Here is an 18,021-nt window from a genome sequence, read left to right as displayed (position 1 = left end):
AGAGGGGGGACTGAAACTATAAGAGGGAGGGACAAACACCCCAAGATACCCCTCTCTCTCTCCCTTCCCACCTCATTCTTTGAACCTGAGAAGACAAAATAAACAGCTGTTACTGAAAGCTTGGTCAGTAATCTGCTGGAGCATGTGGTGAGAATGTCTGCTTTGCAACTAAGATAGTTTAAGTAGATATTAGTAAGCATTTTATCCAGGTGGGAGTTACTACCGCAAAGCATTATAAGACACCCAAGGATTCAGGGCAGGGGTGACACAGCCCCCTACAGTCTAGATTGTGCCCTACTATGTCACAGTTGCACAGCAAATTAAGTTTTATGCACAATTTGGTCTTTTAAATTAGGTTTATAATTTTAAGCGTGGATATACCAATTTTAAGTGAGTCTCAAGAGTGGTGGCTGGAAACAGTCAAAGAGGTTATGGTTTTTCTGTTTGCTTGAGGTAAGGAAAATTGAAACAGTAAAGCATAAACATTAGTTAGTTATCAGGAAGCTAGTGAAACTATCACCCATACATTTCAGGAGACATTTGAAAGCTTTGCAGAAATGCTTTTTAAATTCAGACTATTTCAAAGCTACTCAATCTGCATCTCATATAAAGCTTTCCCAGAGAGTTTTGCAATGAGTATCAGGACTTTCTTGTCCTTAGGAATATTCTGAACTTCACATAACCTTTCAAAAGTGGAAAAGGTATTCTTCAATGCTGTATGTTTCCTTGTATGCAGGGCACAACTTGTCCAAACGGAGAGTCCTTGAATGGAGGGAGAGACTGGTTACTCTGAGATCTGTCCATGTTTTGCCATTATGTCCAGATTATACTTCCTCTCTTCCTCCTTTTCTAGGTCCTCTTTCAGCTCCATGGTTCATTGGTGGGTTGCTTCCTGATTTTGATTCTGACCTCTGCTTGACATTTTGGTGTTCACATCCTTTGCAAAGCTAGATGTAAAGTCTTTCCATGTATTTTCTAGGATATTCCAAATAATCTGGAAGAGCTCAGTCCCATGACTTAAACTTTTTCCTGTTCAAAGTTCAGCAGACTGGAGATGCAGAATCAGGCCAAGGGTTTGACTTTTATAGCTCTCTACCAGGTTGAAAGCCTCCTCACAGAAATTGTCACAGCAGGGCTTTCCTCCAAGAAAGAATAGGCTATGCAGGTCATTTGTGGACCTATGCTTTGAATTTAATCTTTTATTTCCTATGCACAGACAGGTAAATTACAGGTTTCAGAGTAGCAGCCGTGTTAGTCTGTATTCGCAAAAAGAAAAGGAGTACTTGTGGCACCTTAGAGACTAACAAATTTATTAGAGCATAAGCTTTCGTGAGCTACAGCTCACTTCATCGGATGCATTTGGTGGAAAAAACAGAGGAGAGATTTATATACACACACACAGAGAACATGAAACAATGGGTTTATCATACACACTGTAAGGAGAGTGATCACTTAAGATAAGCCATCACCAACAGCAGGGGGGGGGAAGGAGGAAAACCTTTCATGGTGACAAGCAGGTAGGCTAATTCCAGCAGTTAACAAGAATATCAGAGGAACAGTGGGGGGTGGGGTGGGAGGGAGAAATACCATGGGGAAATAGTTTTACTTTGTGTAATGACTCATCCATTCCCAGTCTCTATTCAAGCCTAAGTTAATTGTATCCAGTTTGCAAATTAATTCCAATTCAGCAGTCTCTCGTTGGAGTCTGTTTTTGAAGCTTTTTTGTTGAAGTATAGCCACTCTTAGGTCTGTGATCGAGTGACCAGAGAGATTGAAGTGTTCTCCAACTGGTTTTTGAATGTTATAATTCTTGACGTCTGATTTGTGTCCATTCATTCTTTTACGTAGAGACTGTCCAGTTTGGCCAATGTACATGGCAGAGGGGCATTGCTGGCACATGATGGCATATATCACATTGGTAGATGCACAGGTGAACGAGCCTCTGATGGTGTGGCTGATGTGATTAGGCCCTATGATGGTATCCCCTGAATAGATATGTGGACAGAGTTGGCAACGGGCTTTGTTGCAAGGATAGGTTCCTGGGTTAGTGGTTCTGTTGTGTGGTGTGTGGTTGCTGGTGAGTATTTGCTTCAGATTGGGGGGCTGTCTGTAAGCAAGGACTGGTCTGTCTCCCAAGATCTGAGAGAGCGATGGCTCATCCTTCAGGATAGGTTGTAGATCCTTGATGATGCGTTGGAGGGGTTTTAGTTGGGGGCTGAAGGTGATGGCTAGTGGCGTTCTGTTGTTTTCTTTGTTGGGCCTGTCCTGTAGTAGGTGACTTCTGGGTACTCTTCTGGCTCTGTCAATCTGTTTCTTCACTTCAGCAGGTGGGTACTGTAGTTGTAGGAATGCATGATAGAGATCTTGTAGGTGTTTGTCTCTGTCTGAGGGGTTGGAGCAAATGCGGTTATATCGTAGCGCTTGGCTGTAGACAATGGATCGAGTGGTATGATCTGGATGAAAGCTAGAGGCATGTAGGTAGGAATAGCGGTCAGTAGGTTTCCGATATAGGGTGGTGTTTATGTGACCATCGCTTATTAGCACCGTAGTGTCCAGGAAGTGGATCTCTTGTGTGGACTGGTCCAGGCTGAGGTTGATGGTGGGATGGAAATTGTTGAAATCATGGTGGAATTCCTCAAGAGCTTCTTTTCCATTTGTCCAGATGATGAAGATGTCATCAATGTAGCGCAAGTAGAGTAGGAGCATTAGGGAACGAGAGCTGAGGAAGCGTTGTTCTAAGTCAGCCATAAAAATGTTGGCATACTGTGGGGCCATGCGGGTACCCATCGCAGTGCCGCTGATTTGAAGGTATACATTGTCACCAAATGTGGGTCATACTACAGGACAGGCCCAACAAAGAAAACAACAGAACGCCACTAGCCATCACTTTCAGCCCCCAACTAAAACCCCTCCAACGCATCATCAAGGATCTACAACCTATCCTGAAGGACGAGCCATCGCTCTCTCAGATCTTGGGAGACAGACCAGTCCTTGCTTACAGACAGCCCCCCAATCTGAAGCAAATACTCACCAGCAACCACACACCACACAACAGAACCACTAACCCAGGAACCTATCCTTGCAACAAAGCCCGTTGCCAACTCTGTCCACATATCTATTCAGGGGATACCATCATAGGGCCTAATCACATCAGCCACACCATCAGAGGCTCGTTCACCTGTGCATCTACCAATGTGATATATGCCATCATGTGCCAGCAATGCCCCTCTGCCATGTACATTGGCCAAACTGGACAGTCTCTACGTAAAAGAATGAATGGACACAAATCAGACGTCAAGAATTATAACATTCAAAAACCAGTTGGAGAACACTTCAATCTCTCTGGTCACTCGATCACAGACCTAAGAGTGGCTATACTTCAACAAAAAAGCTTCAAAAACAGACTCCAACGAGAGACTGCTGAATTGGAATTAATTTGCAAACTGGATACAATTAACTTAGGCTTGAATAGAGACTGGGAATGGATGAGTCATTACACAAAGTAAAACTATTTCCCCATGGTATTTCTCCCTCCCACCCCACCCCCCACTGTTCCTCTGATATTCTTGTTAACTGCTGGAATTAGCCTACCTGCTTGTCACCATGAAAGGTTTTCCTCCTTCCCCCCCCTGCTGTTGGTGATGGCTTATCTTAAGTGATCACTCTCCTTACAGTGTGTATGATAAACCCATTGTTTCATGTTCTCTGTGTGTGTGTATATAAATCTCTCCTCTGTTTTTTCCACCAAATGCATCCGATGAAGTGAGCTGTAGCTCACGAAAGCTTATGCTCTAATAAATTTGTTAGTCTCTAAGGTGCCACAAGTACTCCTTTTCTTTTTACAGGTAAATTAGTTACTCATTTACATAAGGCAATTAGCCAGTCCTCCATTATAACAAAGATATATAAGCTGAAGACAATGTAGGTGATGATGTTAGCTTCCTATATTATCTCACATCTTCCATCCTAAGGGTTAACTGAACACAGTCACATACATAATGTAAGGCAATTAAGATGTGAAAAGGCTTTAGCATCTAAAAGCTAATTTGGTTACATTGATAACTTCTAACAGGATATAGGTAAACACAGACAAATACACTTAGCATCTTCCCTTGATTTCTATTATTATAAATGAATGGGTTAATGATTGCTGGTCTAGTACATCTCTTTGAAATTCACATGCAAGTAAATTGTCCTGATACAATTGTAATGCTTCTTGTTAAGTTGTTATGGGTCATACACAGGTTGGCTGGTCTGCCAGTGTCACAGATATCTTGAACAGAGCCTCAAAGCATCCCATACTAGGGAGGGTCTGATATGGTTGTGTTCCCTCGTGGCTCCAAAATATAGTCAACACACTAATTAGGTTCAAAATTCAGCCCCTTTTTGGGCTTTGGTTTTATTAAAAAGTTAATACAATACAAACATCAAACTCCAGCACAAGCCTTCTACCCAGATTCAGCTATTCTGACGGTTCTTCCCTTAGTATCCCCTATATTCCTCTGGTCAGATGGCTACATCCACCTTTCTTATATCCAGGGTGGATTTAACAAGCTACAGGTATCACAGTTAGTTATCAGGAAGCAGTTAGTATTTCCGTACAGAGTTCCAATACCTGTTAATGGGGTGGGTCCATAGAAGAACCCAACAAATTTGTTACAAAGGATTAAAGGAGATATAAAGCCACCATCAGAATGAAAAAGGTGCATTTAGAAAGCTACTAAGTAAGTGATTGGCAGCTGTGCAGTATGGATAGCTCTTGAGGCTTTTCCTTCCTTTCCTTTTTTGTGTTTTATGATATTTGATGTTTTTGGTAAAGCCCCAGCTTCTAGAGTCTTGTAATAAAGCGAGTATCTCAGCTTCATTTTAAAAAGGAGTAAGTTTCTAGCCCTCATGGTTGTGGAGAAAAGCTGTAAAAGATGATTCATGAAAGGCTCAAAAAGTAGAAAAAAAGAAGAACCACCTCAATGTTGTTGTTTTTTAAAAAATTATGACTTTGTGGACTTGACTAATTTTTCACTGTTTAAGGTTGGCAAATCTGAACAGAGATTCTGGAGAAGCAAAGTGAGCTAGATTCAAGGTGTGTGTGACAGAGAGCTACTTCTAAGCTATTTGTTCTCATGTACATCTTAAGGGTGGGCAGGAGAAGCTCAAAAATCAAAGACAGACCAAAATATATTTATCATTTTACAAAGTTGATGAATTTGGGGCTAATGATTTTGGGGGATCTGACTCAAGATTTTTGAATCTTTAGGACTGGCAATACTAGGAACTTGAAACAAATGATCGCACAGAGCACGAAAATGGGAGGGGGACTCATGGGTTTTAAAAATGATGCAAGTCTACCGCTCAGGTCCATTTCTGGCTCCTTGTTTTTAAGATGTGTACCATAATGATGATTTGAATTTCTATGTCTAATAGAAATTAGATAGGTTGTCTAATAGCTGTTATTAGTTATAACGTTGTGTCAAAGAAAACTCTGCAATAGTGGACTAGTAGTACAATTTTAAAAAGATCAGCATTAGCTAGGCAAAGCCTTGCAGCTCCTCTAAAAGCTTTAAAATAGCAACAATTTGCTCTTTCTTAGCACAATTCAATTTTATTAAAAGACACTGGGTAGTGAAGTTATAATATTCAATAATATTCAAAGCAAGGGTAGCAGAAGAGGATACCCTTGTGGTATACTACAGTTATATCTGCAACCAAATTACATTTGCTTGATGAATGTATGCCTCTTTATGTGAGTTTAGAAAACTGATACACTACAGGTTTTTAAGAAGCTCACTTTATTTTTTTTAATGCCTGTTCTATAATGTTGTCATCTAGAGAGCTGTTTTTGTTTCTCATTTGAACTTTGCCTACAGTATAATCTGTATGCGACCAAGAGTCCTTAATAAAATCTGTCTGATCAGAGTGGAACAGATGTTGTAAAGTTCCATTTGTTTTCACTGAATCATTTCCCACCACCTCCCATAGTTATTTTTAGCAGAACTGTTCATCAAGGAGATAAAGCTCATCAACCAACAGATTGAATATACAGAATTGTTTTAAGCAAACTCTAAATTATAACACATTAGCATGCATCTAGATATTCTTCTTCTTTCAAAATGTGTGAACTGCTGCATAACTGGCCAAGATGATTTAGTAAGAATACTGAAAATAAAGGCAGTCCAAATAAATAGCCTTCCTTGGCCAGGTGGAAAGTTCAGATAATTCACCGGTGGCCAAAGTGCAGTCAGTCTGTGGACACCATGTAGCCCTTCCAGATTTCTATTGCAGCTCAGGTGCTTGTAGCAGTAATTTTTAATGACCTGTTTGCTGGTACTTGACCCTTCCTGTCCTGTCTGGTTGATGTTCCAGTGAGCCTATCTGAAAGTGGCTTAGCTGAACTTGGTGCCTCCTGTCAATTAGACACAGTGCTGTGTCATTCACTGCAGGTGGTGCTGCCTCAGTTTAGCTGACCTTCAGCCTGGCTCATCAGTACATCAAACAGATGGGGAGCAGCAAGACAAGTGATGAATGCTGTTGGGGGCAAAAAACAGCAAGGGATTGTAGGGAAGAGAAAAAATAAAAATGAATGGTGGGGGAGGGAGAAAAGCAAAAAAGGACAGATCACCACACAATCTATGGTTGACATTTTAAAAGTAATCTAGAAGGTTTAGAGAGACAATGTGGGTGAAGTAATATCTTTGATTGGTGAGAAAGACAAGTTTTGGAGCTGACACAGAGCTCTTCTTCAGGTCTGAGAAAGGTACTCAGTGTCACTACTAAATAGAAGATGGAACAGAATGTTTAGCATAAGTAGTGTGGCAGAGCTCCGACCTTGTCCCGTGGGTCCTGCACTTCCAGGCAGTTTATGCAAGCTTCAGAGGCTCACTGCAACCCTCCACATAGCCCTTCTCTCTCTAGGGCCCGGGTTACAGTCTACTGAGCCCTTTTCATCGTAAGCCAGCAATGGAGGTTGGTGAGAGAATTCCCACAGTCTCTGTTGCTCCTGTGGCCTCATGCCAAAACAATTTAGCCTCCTGTCCTGACAGAAGGTCCCCCTTCTTTGGCAATAAGGCGAGCACGGCTCGCCTGCATGAAAGAGGGAGGACCCCGCTCTGCAAAGACTCGGCCCAGACGGTGACTAGGTCTGGGCCCAGGACGTCCCAGAACATGCGGTAGAACTCCACGGTCAGCCCGTCCATGCCCGGAGATTTATTGGTGGGCATGCGACGGAGGGCTTCCGAGAACTCGGTCAGAGTAAGAGGCAGCTCTAGCCGGTCTCGGTGGCCTGCACTGACCGTCAGGAGCTCCTCCCACAGCACTCTGCAAGCGTTAGGATCGGTCGGATCTGGGGAGAAAAGGCTTGCATAGAAGGCTCTCGCCCTCCCGCACATTTCCACCGGATCCGTGAGGGGCGTGCCATCTTCTGCCAGTAGGCAGATGACATGTTTTTTAGCCCCCCTCTTTTTCTCCAGGGCGTAGAAGAAGCGGGAGCCGCAATCCATCTCCCGAAGGAGACGGATGCGGGATCGAACAAAAGCACCCCGGGCCCGATGGTCCTCGAGGGTCCAGAGCTCCTCCCGCTTCTCCCGGCACCCTCCACAGAGGGGTGGATCCTCGGGGCTGGCGGCCAGACGCCTCTCCAGCTCTAAGATCTCCTGTTCCATCCCCGCATCCCTCCGTCGGCTGGTGCCCCGGGTGTAGTCACGGCAGAAGAGCCGGGCGCGCACCTTCCCTAGGTCCCACCACTGCCGCGCCAAGGGAAAGGCACGCCGCTGCCCTCGCCAGGCCAGCCAGAACTCCTGGAAGGATGCCACGAAGCCCGCGTCCTCCAGCAAACTGTTGTTAAAATGCCAATAGGCCGACCCCGGCCTCGCTGCACAGAGGGAGGCTATCACGGTGGCTAAATGATGGTCAGAAAATGGGGCCGGCCAGATGCTGGAGGAGTGGGCTCGTGAAAGATGAAAGCGTGATAAATAAATGCGGTCCAACCGGGAGTGGCGCGACCGATGGGCCTCCACCCGGACAAAGGTTAACATGGAAGTGTCATCCGGGTGGTGGTCGTGCCAGACGTCCACCAGGGAGTGGTGTTCGACTATCTCCTGGAGGACGGCGGTGGCGGCCGGGCTCTGCTCGGTCCCCTAGCAGTCCCGCTCCTCAAGGGTGATGTTAAAGTCCCCTCCCAGGACCAGGCACTCCTGAGGATCCAAGGTGCTGAGGAAGGCGGACGCCTGCTGATAGAATTGCAGCCGCTCCGGGCTCGCTGCTGGGGCATAGATGTTGACGAGGTTGACTACGAGCCCCTCCATGCGGACCCGGAGGTGCAGCAGGCGACCCGGCACAACCTTGGCGACCCCCAGTACCTCGGGCCGTAGGTCGGGGGAGAACAGGGTCGCCACTCCAGCCGTACGAACTGTGAGGTGGCTAAAGTAGACCCTGTCCCCCAAATCCAGCCGCCAGCTGTCTTCGGCTGTCAGATCCGTATGGGTCTCCTGCAGGAAAACCACAGAGTACCCCCCTCCCAAAGGAAGGAGAGCACCTGGGACCTGCGGAGACCCATCCTACAGCCACAGGTGTTCAATGTTGCGATGGTAAGAGGTGCCATGAGGAGGGCTGGGGGGGATCCTCACCGGCAGGGACACTCGCGGTTCCCGACGGGCCGCGCAGCAGTCCATGACCTACCCCGTAGGTGAGTAAGGAGTCACGGAAGAGGCAAACCTGCTGGTAGGCCGCGGCGCCCTGCCTCCCGGTCCTTTTACCCTCCCCCATCAGGGCCCTTGAGGCCCGGAGGATTTGATTAAAGTCCCCCCATCGCTGGAGAGCAAGCTGTACTTTGTTGCGGGAGCCACAGACGTCTTCTAGAAACTCCCGCAACTCCTCTCGCAGCGCATGGGGGGCTGGGGTTACGGTCTCCTGGTTACTCCCCGACAGGGCCCTTGGTATAGCCCCATGGCCCACCGAGACAGGCAGACAGGGTGCGGACCCCCGACGGGGTCCTGATGGGTTGGCCTGAACACTGGGGTGATAGGGGGCGGCGGAGGGAGGATAGCAGCCCCTGGTGGTTCGGGACGGGTAAACACAAAGGCCGCTCCCTGGGAGTCATCTGTTGGAAAAGGGAAGGAGGCAGCCCCAGGGGCAGCAATAATATCTCGGGAGATGGACGGGATGGGGCAGGGGCAGGGTTAGAGGTGAGAGTCTGGGCGGGAAGAGGGCTCTCAGTGATGCCGGGCGCAGGTTCTATGGTGGATTTGGCAGCCATGACAACAGGAGCTGGACTATCTTCTGTAGGGCCCCCTCCCAGGAAGGGGGTTGAATGCTCCTCACGAACGAGGAGTGCCTCTGGTGGCTCGGGTTCCGGCCGCATGGCACTGGCCATCACCTCAACAGGTCGGTGGCCCTCAGCTGGGTGCCATCTGCAGCCGGGTTAATGGAGGAGTCCGGGGGCTCCTCGGAGGTGGGAGCGGAAGCAATGGTTAGGGGGTGGGAGCATGGGGAAAGGGGGGCTGGAGTGAAGTCGCCCAGATCGAGACCCGCTGGCATAGGGTCGTCCTCCCCCTGGGTGACCGGGGTCAGACCCAGGGTCTCGATCTCCTCATATATGGATGGGAAGTCATTTTCCACCACCCCGGGATTCTCCCCACCGGCACCTGATGCGACGGTTTCCTCAGGGCACACTGAGGTTTCAGATGGAGCCTCGGGGGCCTCGGAGGGGAGGGACTCCCGTGGAGGGGAGATACTGCCTTCCAGTGCTGCCACGTCATCCCCAGCCGGCACTGGTGGATGGAACACACCCGTGGGTAGAGCGGAAGGCTCGGCATCGGTGCCCCCCTTCCTGGTCTTCCGGGGGGCCTCCGCATCAGATGGGAGGAGCGGAGCTCGAGCCTTCCGCTTGCCCCGCTTCCCCGGGACTAGGGCCCAGCCCTCCATGGCATCATCTGGGGGCTGGCTAGCAGGGGTTGTGTCAGGGGGCAGAGGTGATGGCTCAGGGACTCGAGGGGGTAATGGTGGGGCAGCACAAGGGAGGGAAGATTTCCCTTGGGGCGGGCCCTCTCCCATGCCCGGCGGTGTCCCTGCCGCACCGTCCTCCACAGGCCCCACCAGATTGCAAGCAGAGGGGGCGGGGCTCTCCCGCTCGTCTGGGCATAGTTGGGGAGGTGCCCCTTGGGCCCGAGCGGGAGCAATGGTGGACTGGGAAGGAGGAGGGGTGGTGTTGGGGGCCAGGCAGCCAGGGGCGCTGGCGATGACGGGGCCGGTGCCCTGCCGGGGTTCGGGGGTCCTGGATGCTTCTCCTTGCCGGGCCAAGGGGCAGTCCCTCCGGACGTGCCCCATCGCCCGGCAGAGGTAGCACCGGGCCTCCCCCGTGGAGTAATGCACCCGGTAACAGGCCCCCGGTAGGGGACTAGGAAGGACCCCTCCAGCACCTCTCTGTCATGCGCCGCTGGTGGCAGTTGAAGCTGCACTTGCTGGCGGAACGAGAGGACATGACGGAGGGCAGGGTCTTTGCAGCCCAACGGGAGAGGGCTGATGACAGAGATGGGTTTCCCCAGAGTAGAGAGGGCGGATAACAGGGCGGCATTGGGAAGAAAAGGAGGGACGGAGGTCAGGACCAGGCGGACGCCGAGGTCCTCTAGCAGCTCTAAGGGGACAAAGACGCCCCCTACTGCCAGGCCCTTCTCCACCGCCTCCTGGGCGGCGGCCTCCGATGTTAAGAAGAAGACGACCTTGCCATACCTTTTGGAGGCTGCTACAATGGTCGTGGGCCCCACCACCCTCGTCAACGCCCGCACATAGCTCTCCACGTGGGGCGAGGCGGGCACCAGGAGGCAACGGACGCCGTGCTTCCTGGTCATGGTGGGAAAGGGGCCCCGGCTGCTATAGATGGTAGCGGAGGCGGTGGGCGGGAGAGATGACGAAGTGGCAGGTGGGGGGGGCTGCTGCCACCTGGGCGTATGCCCTAGGGGACGAGGGAGGGATACCCGCAAAGCTGGTGGAGGGAACAGCGGGGAGGGGCACCCCAGCTGGTGGTGGGGCCAGGGCATTGGGGGCAGCCCCTGCCATGGAGGGCCTGGTCTTTTTAGCGGGGCCCTTCCCCTTCTTCTTACCCTGGCCCTTCCCGCCGGCTGGGGGTTCCCCCTGGATCTGAGGGGGTGAGAGACATGGCAGCAGTGGAAGTCACCCCGGTGCCCGTCGCTGCTGGTGCCCCAGCGGGGGCGATGGCAAATCGTTCGGCAGCGGAGGTAGAGGTTTGAGGTGATGATGGAGGGGCAGGCAGGGGAGGGGTAGCTGGGGCTGTTGGGGGGGCCCCACCCGTCTCGTCCCCCAGCATTGTGAGCAGGGAGGGAAGGGAAGAGACCAGAAGAAGGAGGGGAAAGGGGAAGCAGGTCGACCACTCCTCCCCGCTAGGCTGCAGGCAGGGGAGGAGGGCGCCAAAAGGGGTGGGCTGGACGGGGGGCAATCAGGGGTTAGGGGTCAGTCGCTGACACAGGATGGAATTCCGGCTCCTCTAGCTGCACTAGGGGAGGGGGGGATACACCAACAACATTGGGGGTGCAGTGAAGAGGGTTGAAACTAAAATGGGGAGTGGCACAAGCACATCGGAGGGGGCATAGGTGCATGGAGCGAGGGCTAAGCAGGCTGGAGGTAGGGGAGGGAAACCAAGGGGCTAGCCTTAGAGGCTGGGGCAGGGCAAACAAACAGAGGCTGCAGGCGGAAATGGGCAGGGCAGGCAAACAAACTGAAGCTAGTAAGAGGGGTGGGGCAAAAAGGGGGGGTAAAGCTGCAAGTAGCAAATGGGTTAGGTAGTAAAGGGTAAAGCTGTGGGGTGGGCAGTCCGGGGGGGGCACGTGCACCCACGTGCGCTTGCACAAGTCTTTTTAGGCTGGCTGCTGCTTCTGGCCCAAAGAGTGGAACTAGGGCGTGGCAAGCCCAGCAAGCAGCTGAGTCCAGAGGCAGGAGCTGAGGCAGATGGTATGCAACCAGTGGGGGTGGTGGAGGGGGCAGCGGTGGTGGGGGTTGGGGGGGACACACAGATGGATCAAGAGGCAGCTCCACGCCACACCCCCTGTGTCCCTACAAACACAGTCAGGACCCCCACCACAAGATCACAGTTTGAAAATTACTCAGTCTTAGGGCCCCCTCCATGGTGGTCTGTAAACTCTCTAGGTGCTCCCCCACTGGTAGATGGTCCCTTTCTTCTCCTCCTCAGGGCTTCAGCAGTTGCAGGCAGCAGACTCCACAGCAGCAGCAGCAGCAGCTCCAGGAAGTCCAGGTGGTGGTCCAGGCAGGCAGAAGGGACCCCTCTCAGGTAGTGGTGGTGTCCACAACAGCAGTGGCTGAGGTCCCTCACTCCTCTCTGGGGAGTGGGCTAGCAGCCCCCCCGCCCCCAGGGCTGCAGTTGGAGTAGTAGTAGCACCCAAGAGTGGGGGTGTCCAGCAGCCAGGTAGCAGAGAACGACGGTCTGGCCCAGCCAGGGGAGCAGCTGGAGCAGCAGGGAGAGCTTAGGGCCTAGCAGCAGGAGTAGCAGCTTCCAACCTCCCTCCAAGCTAGAAGGCTATGGAAGAGTCAGCTTATTGGGATCTGGGAAGTGGGCGGGCAAAGCCCGTCCACTGCTAAAGGATCCCCCCCAGTCTAAAAGGGGGATCCACAGGACCTAGATGCCCAAAAAATTCCGGGGGACAACTAATAAAATAACAGGGATAGGAATGCGGTCAAAGGGTCAAACGAAGGGAACCGGACGGGGACACTGAGCAGAGAACCCCGGACAGTGCCCACTGCTCCTCAAAGGCGTCAAGGGAGTCAGAGGACGCTGCCCAGAGGAACTCTGCCCGGATACGTGAACGGACCGAGGATTGGAAATAGGCCCCACAGTCACAGGAGACTCCATCGGCCAACCTCCTCACTCTGGTTTTGTAGATGGCCATTTTAGCTAGAGCCAGGAGGAGGTTGACCAGGAGATCCCGTGACTTTGTGGGGCCACGGATAGGGAGTGCATAAATGAGAAGGTGAGGGGAGAAGTGCAACCAAAAACGTAATAAAATATTGGTGAGGAGCCGGAATAGGGGCTGCAGCCTGGCACACTCCAGGTAGACATGTGCCAGGGTATCCCTCACGCCGCAAAAGGGGCTGGTGTCTGAGATTGTGGTGAACCACGCCAAGTACACGCCCGTGCTCACGGCTCCGTGAAGGAGCCGCCAACTGACATCCTCGGCAGGCCTCGGGACTAAGGTGGAATATAGGCTGGCCCACCGGGGCTCCTCAGGCTCCGAAGGTGGCAGGAGGTCCTGCCATTTTGTATCGGGGCGGGACACTAGGATGCGGGCGTGAAGGGTGTGGAGCACGAGCGTGTAGAGATGTTTTCTTGGCGCGGTTTGAAAGCAGACCGGCTGCATCTCGTGCAGCCGGCTTCTAGTGAAGGGGTGAAGGGATCGGTTGGGTCCACGGGGCAGGGGTCCAATTAAAAGGTCCGGCGGGCCTGGGGTAGTGGGTGGACGGGGCGTGCCCTTGTGCAGGACCCGGTCGAGATAAACCCGAGCAGCGGGCGGCAAAGCGGCCTTCACCTCCTGAAGTATGCGCCGGGGAGTACAAGGTCTGGAAAGCCCTATGCGCTGAGCGAAGGTTAGGGGATCCAGCCAGTCTCCCCGGTCATAGTCCAGGAGGTCTCCGACTCTTGTGACCTCTGCCAGGACCAAACTCTGGCACACCGAGCGGGACTCCGCCACCTGCAAACGGAGCTGGGGGTTGTGTAGCAGGGGCTCTGCGAGGAGATCTGCCCCCTCAGTGGCCGCCACGGACCTGGTCGTTGTAAAGAGTTTCCAGGTCTGGAGGAGGTCCTGGTAGAAGACCGGCAGCCCGGAGAGGTCTCGCGGAAGACCTCTCGGATGGAGATAAAGGAGCTGCCGGTCGTATCGGAGCCCTCGGAAGCGGCGCAGGAAGGCGTGCGCCAGTATGCTCCACGCCGGACTACCTGCACCATAAAGGAGCCTCTGCAGGGTCTGGAGGCGGAAGACATGGACCTGAGTAAGCAGACATTTTAGGCCCTGCCCTCCCTCCTCCACAGGTAGATGGAGAACCCCTGCAGGGACCAAGTGCAGTCCTGACCAAAAGAACTCCAGAATCTATGTCCGGAGGTTGGTCAGGAAAGCCGGGGCCGGGACCAGGGTGTTGAGCCGGTACCAGAGCATGGACAGGACTAGTTGATTAAGCACTAACGCTCTCCCTCGAAGGGAGAGGCACCGGAGTAGTCCTGTCCATTTCCGGAGCCGCTCTATCACCCTGCCCTCTAAATTTTGCCAGTTCTCCGGCGGAGAGGGATGCGTGGCAGAAAGGTAAACGCCCAGATAGAGCAGCGGACCCGTGCTCCACCGGCTGGCCTGAAGCGCAGATGGGAGGGAGCTCGCCTGCCGCCACTCCCCTACCACCAAGCCAGAGCTCTTGACCCAGTTGATCCGTGCAGAGGAGGCTGCTGAATAGATGGCCTGGCAAGCCTCCACCCCCACCAAGTCGCCCGGGTCCTGGACCACGAGGAGCACGTCATCAGCGTACGCCAACAGGACCAGCTGCAGCTCAGGCTCCCGCAGCACCAACCCTGTCAACCTGCTTCGGAGGAGACAGAGGAAGGGCTCGATCACCAGAGCGTACAGCTGGCCTGAGAGGGGGCACCCCTGCCGTACTCCTCGCCCGAAGCTGACCGGTTCGGTCAGGGTCCAGTTGAGCCTTACCAGACACTCTGCGGAAGCGTACAGCACCCGGAGAAAATTCACAAACCTGGGTCCGAATCCAAACGCCTGCAGAGTGCTCAGGAGATACCCGTGATCCACCCTGTCGAACGCCTTCTCCTGATCTAAGGACAGGAGGGCGAACGACAGACCATCCCTACACCCAAGTTCCAATAGGTCCCGGACCAGATATAGGTTGTCGAAGATGCTGCGGCCCGGGACGGTGTAGGACTGGTCTGGGTGGACCACGTCCGCCAGCACGGACCCTAGCCGCAGCGAGATGGCTTTTGCCACAATTTTGTAGTCCGTGGTGAGGAGCGAGACGGGACGCCAATTTCGTAAATCACGGAGGTCCCCCTTCTTCGGCAATAAGGCGAGCACGGCTCGCCTGCACGAAAGAGGGAGGACCCCGCTCTGCAAAGACTCGGCCCAGACGGTGACTAGGTCTGGGCCCAGGACGTCCCAGAACACGCGGTAGAACTCCACGGTCAGCCCGTCCATGCTCGGAGATTTATTGGTGGGCATGCAACGGAGGGCTTCCGAGAACTCGGTCAGAGTGAGAGGCAGCTCTAGCCGGTCTCGGTCGCCCACGCTGACCGTCGGGAACTCCTTCCAAAGCACTCTGCAAGCGTTAGGATCGGTCGGATCCGGGGAGAAAAGGCTTGCGTAGAAGGCTCTCGCCCTCTCGCACATCTCCACCGGATCCGTGAGGGGGGTGCCATCTTCTGCCAGTAGGCAGATGATATGTTTCTTAGCCCCCCTCTTTTTCTCCAGGGCATAGAAGAAGCGGGAGCCGCAATCCATCTCCCGAAGGAGACGGATGCGGGATCGAACAAAAGCACCCTGGGCCCGATGGTCCTCGAGGGTCCGGAGCTCCTCCCGCTTCTCCCGGCACCCTCCGCAGAGGGGTGGATCCTCGGGACTGGCGGCCAGACGCCTCTCCAGCTCTAAGACTTCCCGTTCCAGCTGCTCTATCGCTGCATCCCTCTGTCGGCTGGCACTCCGGGTGTAGTCACGGCAGAAGAGCCGGGCGCGCACCTTCTCTAGGTCCCACCACCGCCGCACCAAGGGAAAGGCACGCCGCTGCCCTTGCCAGGACAGCCAGAACTCCCGGAAGGACGCCACGAAGCCCGCATCCTCCAGCAAGCTGTTGTTAAAATGCCAATAGGCCGGCCCCGGCCTCTCCGTGCAGAGGGCGGCTGTCATGGGGGCTATATGATGGTCAGAAAATGGGGCTGGCCGGATGCTGGAGGAGTGGGCTCGTGAAAGATGAAAGCGTGATAAATAAATGTGGTCCAACCGGGAGTGGCGCGACCGATGGGCCTCCACCCGGACAAAGGTGAATGTGGAAGTGTCATCCGGGTGGTGGTCGTGCCAGACGTCCACCAGGGAGTGGTGTTCGACTATCTCCTGGAGGACGGCGACGGCGGCCGGGCTCTGCTCAGTCCCCGAGCGGTCCCGATCCTCAAGGGTGATGTTAAAGTCCCCTCCCAGGACCAGGCACTCCTGAGGATCCAAGGTGCCGAGGAAGGCGGACGCCTGCTGATAGATTTGCAGCCGCTCCGGGCTCGCTGCTGGGGCATAGATGTTGACGAGGTTGACTACGAGCCCCTCCATGCGGACCCAGAGGTGCAGCAGGCGACCCGGCACAACCTCGGCGACCCCCAGCACCTCGGGCCGTAGGTCGGGGGAGAACAGGGTTGCCACTCCAGCCTTACGAACTGTGAGGTGGCTAAAGTAGACCCTGTCCCCCAAATCCAGCCACCAGCTGTCTTCGGCCGTCGGATCCGTATGGTCTCCTGCATGAAAACCACAGAATACCTCCCCTCTCGAAGGAAGGAGAGCACGTGGGACATGCGGAGATCCATCCTTCAGCCACGGGTGTTCAATGTTGCGATGGTAAAGGGTGCCATGAGGAGGGCTGGGGGGGATCCTCGCCGGCAGGGATGCTCGTGGCTCCCGACGGGCCGCGCAGCAGTCCGTGACCCACCCCGTAGGTGAGTAAGGAGTCACGGAAGTGGCGGACCTGCTGGTAGGCGGCAGCGCCCTGCCTCCCGGTCCTTTTCCCCTCCCCCATGAGGGCCCTTGCGGCCCGGAGGATTTGATTAAAGTCCCCCCATCGCTGGAGGGCAAGCTGGACTTTGTTGCGGGAGCCACAGACGTCTTCTAGGAACTCCCGCAACTCCTCTCGCAGCGCATGACGGGCTGGGGTTATGGTCTGGTTACTCCCCGACGGGGCCCTTGGTACAGCCTCGTGGCCCAGCGAGATGGGCAGACAGGGTGCGGACCCCGACGGGGCTCCTGATGGGTTGACCTGAATGCTGGGGCGATAGGGGGTAGCGGAGGGAGGATAGCAGCCCCTGGAGGGTCGGGACGGGTAAACACAAAGGCCACTCCCTGGGAGTCATCTGTCGGAAAGGGGAAGGAGACAGTCCCAGGGGTGGCAATAATATCTCGGGAGGTGGGCGGGATAAGGGCATGGGCAGGGGTAGAGGTGAGAGTCTGGGTCGGGAGAGGGCTCTCACTGATGCCGGGCGCAAGCTCTCTGGTGGATTTGGCAGCCACGGCATCAGGAGGTGGACTTTCTTCTGTAGGGTCCTCTCCTGGGAAAGATGTCGAATGCTCCTCACCAGCGAGGGATGCCCCTGGTGGCTCAGGTTCCAGCCGCGTGGCACTGGCCGTCGCCACAACTGGCTCGGCGCCTCTCAGCGGGGTGCTCTCTGCAGCCGGGTTGATGGAGGAGTCCAGGGGCTCCTCGGAGGTCGGAGCAGAAGCAACGGTTAGGGGGAGGGTACATGGGGAAAGGGGGGCTGGAGTGAAGTCGCCCAGATCGAGGCCCGCTGGCATAGGCTCGTCCTCCCCCTGGGTGACCAGGGTCAGACCCAATGTCTCGATCTCCTCATATATAGACGGGAAATTGTTTTCCGCTACCCCGGGATTCTCCCCGCCAGCACCTGACACGACGGTTACTTCGGGGCACACTGGGGTTTCAGATGGTGCCTCGGGGGTCTTGGAGGGGAGGGACTCCCGTGGAGGGGAGATACTGCCTTCCAGTGCTGCCACGTCTTCCCCACCCGGCTCTGGTGGATGGAACACACCCGTGGGTAGATCAGAAGGCTCGGCATCAGTGCCCCCCTTCCTGGTCTTCCGGGGGGCCTCCGCGTCAGATGGGAGGAGCGGAGCTCGAGCCTTCCGCTTGCCCCGCTTCCCCTGGACTAAGGCCCAGCCCTCCATGGCATCATCCAGGGGCTGGTTAGCAGGGGTTGTGTCATGGGGCAGAGGCGATGGCTCAGGGACTCGAGGGGGTAATGGTGGGGCA

This window comes from Dermochelys coriacea, chromosome 3 (assembly GCF_009764565.3).
Source record: "Dermochelys coriacea isolate rDerCor1 chromosome 3, rDerCor1.pri.v4, whole genome shotgun sequence".
Lineage (NCBI taxonomy): Eukaryota > Metazoa > Chordata > Testudines > Dermochelyidae > Dermochelys > Dermochelys coriacea.
The sequence above is the reverse complement of the archived record's forward strand: the minus strand, read 5'-3'. Positions refer to the sequence as shown.